Source organism: Pteropus alecto, unplaced genomic scaffold (genome assembly GCF_000325575.1).
Source record: "Pteropus alecto unplaced genomic scaffold, ASM32557v1 scaffold53, whole genome shotgun sequence".
NCBI lineage: Eukaryota > Metazoa > Chordata > Mammalia > Chiroptera > Pteropodidae > Pteropus > Pteropus alecto.
In genome coordinates, this window is record NW_006434366.1 from 6,445,092 (window position 1) to 6,449,556 (window position 4,465).

The following is a 4,465-nucleotide window of genomic DNA, read 5'->3' on the forward strand; positions in this document are numbered from 1 at the left end:
GAGCCGGCAGACTGTGAGGCCAACTCCAGGCAGACGGCGTCAGAATTGAGTTGAGTCACAGGACACCAACTCGTGTGAGGACCGCTCGGTGTAGGACATGCACACCTGGCATCAGGTGTGCTGCGTGCTGAGCGTGAGCCGGGCGTTGACGGTGAGGGAGGCCCCCTCCCGTCCTGGCTTGGCGGCCGTGCCCGCGAGCGAGGCCTCGTCGGACGTGGGGCTTTGCAGACTCAGCCCCCTCGCGGCGAGGCCTGCTGGAGCCGGTGCCCCGGCCCCTCGTGACCGGTGTCCTCGTAAGAAGAGTCTGGGCCCGGCACACGGAGGCCACACCGCCCGTCGCAGACACAGACTCCGGGGAGAGGGACACGCGCCGCTGTGGGCAGGAGCCGAAGCCGGGGTTCCACAGGGTTCTGAGCCGGGGTTCCCAGGAAGCCGCAGGCCGGGGGCTGGAAGGGACAAGGCAGGGCCCTGGCCGGGGGACGCGGGACACAGGCCTCGGTTCCACACTTCCGGCCCTGGGACTGCGGGGCAGTAAAGTGCCGCTGTTTCAAGCCGCCCACTCGTGTGCCTTGTACGGCAGCTGGGAACCCTAATTCGACGGCCTTTTAAAAGAAAACAAAATGAGATCTCTCGACGCCTGGCCACGGCGAAGCACGCCGTCGGCGCCTCTTCCGCGTCCTGTCACCGGCGCGCTCCGTCTTAGGGGTCCCTTCGCCTCGTCCTTCGGCCTGATTCAAGGCTTTGAGCAACTTCGCCAGCTGCTGAGAGCTGTTAGCATTTCCTTCACTATTTCATTAGGGGCCCTTTATGCGAGTCGTTAATTTCTCCCATTGCAGCAGAGAAGGGCGTCAGCCTGTCTCCCGCCAGCGCTTTGCTCCGTGCTCAGGGGTCATCGCTGGCCTCTCCTGGGGACGAGAGTGGAGTGTCACCTTCATGAAGACTCCTCATCCACTCCGGAAAAGGCTGCTTCTCTGAGCCAGCTCTTGTCCTAACTTTAATTCTTAGACCGAGAATTTGCTCTGAAACACTAGTTTCCTTTGCTGTATGATGGGGTTTATTTTGGGTCTTAAATTGTTGATAATCTTTTGTCTAATACAACGTGCTCTGATTGAGCTAATGCTAAGGACAGATACGACGGAGACCAGACGCCCAGCGTAGTTTGGTTTTGACGTACGCCACACATTCTCGGAGCAGATTTCTACGACCACGTGAGGCTCCGGAGTCACGGAGGCGCCCCTGCTCCGCGGGCGGTGGGAGGCACCGCATCGTGTCTGCCAGCCCCGGACGCGAGCCCGAGTGGCGGACCTCGCCCCAGCGTCGCAGGTTCCGTCCTTCCCTGACACGCCGGCTCGTGGCCCAGGGATCTTCATCGACTCGCGCTGTCAGTAATTAACGCGCTCCGGCGAGCGTGAAGCGGCGAGCTCCATGGCGACGCCACCCTGAGCACAGGCCACCAGCACGCCGCTTCTGCTGGCGGCTCCACCCCGACTGTGCGCTCCTGGCAGCAGCCACGCGAATACCCGGCACGGTCACGGACACGCGGTTTTCAAGAGCAGCGAACGTGAGAGAGGAGGCTGGAGGGCGCACAGTAGGGACCCTGCGTCGAGGGGGATGGGCCGAAAGCCTCACGCGTAGCTTTCAGCGCCTCGGCCAGTTCCCGTTGGGACTGTCGTGCGTGTTCAGTATTCATTCGTTAAAAAAACACACGTTTTAGGGGAAAACTCCGTGCACGCAGAAAGCTCCAGCAGTTTGGATCTGATCTGTTGTGTGCAGGTGAAGACACCAGCCCCAGGTCCCGGCGGAGAACCGTAGACTGAGCAAAGCTATGAAACCCGGTGTCCAGAGCAAACACATGCATCACGGAGGAGTGTGCGTCCGGGGCCCACGGGGACAGGAGCTCTGGGACCTGCAGATGGCAAACGGCTCTGCCCTGTGAGCGTGGCGTGCGGGGACCTCCAGGACGAAGGCTGTCGGGCCAGGCGGCACAGCCTCGCGTGCGTCCCGTGGACCGATCTGTGACGGACGAGGATGTGCGTGGACAGGCGTCACTGGGAGCGACCAGAGGCTCAGTGGCGACCACCCGCCTGCCGTTCATTTACCCGGCTGGCCCCCACTGACAGCCCCAGAGGCCACTCCTGCTGGACACCGCCGTGGGGGAGAGGCCACCTCTGAAAGTGGTTGTTCACGGGCCAGAGAGGGTGTGGTCGCTTCGACTTGCTTTATTTCACAGATCTACCGGGGCACGAGGATGAAACATTTGAAGATAACAGTTCTTTCACATTGCAGAAGTGGGCCAAAGGTGCACGTGCGCCTTCAGTGTGGGCCTGAGGCACGTCGCTCCCCACAGACACGGCCGCGGTGATGCTCAGCCCCTAAGCCTCTCGCATGCAGCGTTTTACACTTTATCTTTCTGCCCAGACTCAGACCCCGGCTGACTTGGAAGGGTCATGGAGAGACTGCACCAGCACCGAGCCCGTAAGAGGGGATTTGACCAGAGACGTTATTTTGTTCATCTCGACCATCTTCCCTGAAGCCCGACCCCTCCCACAAAGCTGTCTGGGGACAAAAGCACGGACTCTGAGCCCGCTGGGGAGAGGGACGTGCACGAGAACGGGCTTGTTTGCTCAGCCAGGCATGGGGACACCCGTTCCCACTTGACGTGACTGAAATCTGCGTCTGTGTCTATCAAGCGTGATGTGTATGAAGACCCAGGGCCCGAACCCACCCCCAGTGGGAGCCCCACAAGAGGTGCTTGTAGGAAAACCCGTGAAAACAGCATTATGGCCAAAGCCAAGGCCTTAAGTAAAAGGACGTAAATGAAAAAAAAAGCGAACATTTATCCATCCAAGGCTACAAAAAGATAGGGGGTGACAAGTGTTAATTTCAAAATAATAATAATAATAATAATTCGAGGCAAATCTTAGTAAAAATGGGCAGTTTACTTTGGAACGTTGGCTCTGCCGTGAGGGTGTAATAATCAGAAAGTCTGACGGTCCAGATGACGCACCATTAAAATACATCAGGTCAAGAGTGACGAGGAAATGACGTGGCCGGCGCTGCCCCTGCGCAGCAGACTGGACACCGCGCCTCCCTCCCGTGGGCGGGCCCTGCGGTTTCCGCGCCCTCCACTGCACTCGCACGACGACCCGTCCACGTGTGTACGTCCGCTGCCCTGACCGGAGTTCACGTCCCAGAGCAGAAGCCACGTGGCAGACGCTGCTCCGACGTGACCGACGCAGGGAGCCCTCGTGACGACGGCTCTCGACGCCGTGTCCTCCCCACTCGAGGCAGGAGCGCGCGCTGGTGAGCAGCAAGACAAACATCGTGTCGAGAGAGGCACAAAATGCCTCCTAATTTTTGCTAAATTTTACGTTTCATTTACATATTCATCTGTTCAGTTTCATGTTGGTGCTTGAAAAAAAATCAGTGGGCCTGCCACCTTCCCATCTTAATTAATTGCTTCCTTCTTCCATCCTGCAGAGTAAAAAGATCATTAAGAAATATATTTCCCTTGCTGGTGAGCCTCACTGCGTTTCTTCGGGAAGGTGGTTTGGTTTTTATTGCGCCCGCTAAGTGATATCTCTCTTCGCCGATCAATACCAACAGTGAAGGGAGGCGACAGCCGTATCACGCTCCTCCCTCTTCCTTCCAGAAACGAAGCTGGCTGGTGTGCCCAGGAGGTGTACCCTGTGTCTGGGGACATAACGGAGGTCCTGCTCTGGTCTCTCTTACCCAAATGCTTTCAAAATGAGCAAATAACAGGGGGATCAGCACTCACCCCAGAGCCCTGACGGACCACACAGCAACTTCACGGAAAATGCGAGCTCTCTACAGGGCCGTGGCCCCCTCCAAGGAGCAGACGCGCTCGTACAGGCTGAAGACTCTCGAAAGGTCGGACGCACCGAGGGCTCGGTCCTGGGGATGGATTCCTAAGTAACCCCGAGAAGAACAGAGGAAGGAGAGTCCACGTTGATGAAAGCGGATGTGCAGCCTCAGAGTCTGATGAGTGCTTCACTCCGGCCGTCGGTCCCCACGGCCACCTTCTCCCAGGACTCAGGAATTAAGGCCCAAGCCGAGGGAGCCGCGACAAAGAGCACAGCCCGTGATGGCCGAGGCTGGTGAAGAGGCGGCCCCGTCAGAGAGTTAGGGGTTAAAAGCAGCGCAGTGGTTGTCCACGGCCACGCCACCCTGAACACGCCCGATCCCGCCTGATCTCGGAAGCTAAGCAGGGTTGGGCCTGGTTAGTACTTGGATAGGAGACCACCTAGGAAGACCAAGTGCCGTAGGCGTAAAAAATAATAATGAAAAATAAGGGATTGTAAGCTGACGAGGTCCTTGCAATCTATGAGGTCAACCAAGGGTTGCCTCACCTAAAAAATAAATAAATACATAAATAAGTAAATAAAATGAAACATCGCAGCCGCGTGGTGGGATCCGCCTTTCACAGATGCAGGAAAACCTGGGA

General features: G+C 57.8%; 1 protein-coding gene and 1 pseudogene across 1 annotated transcript in view; both read left to right on the forward strand.

Annotated features, from left to right (window-relative positions):
- LOC102897018 (contactin-3) overlaps positions 1 to 4,465 on the forward strand; it is a 78,091-nt gene that overhangs the window by 48,772 nt on the left and 24,854 nt on the right. The gene's annotated exons all lie outside the window — the stretch shown is intronic.
- Positions 4,171 to 4,289, forward strand: LOC112477570 (annotated as a pseudogene).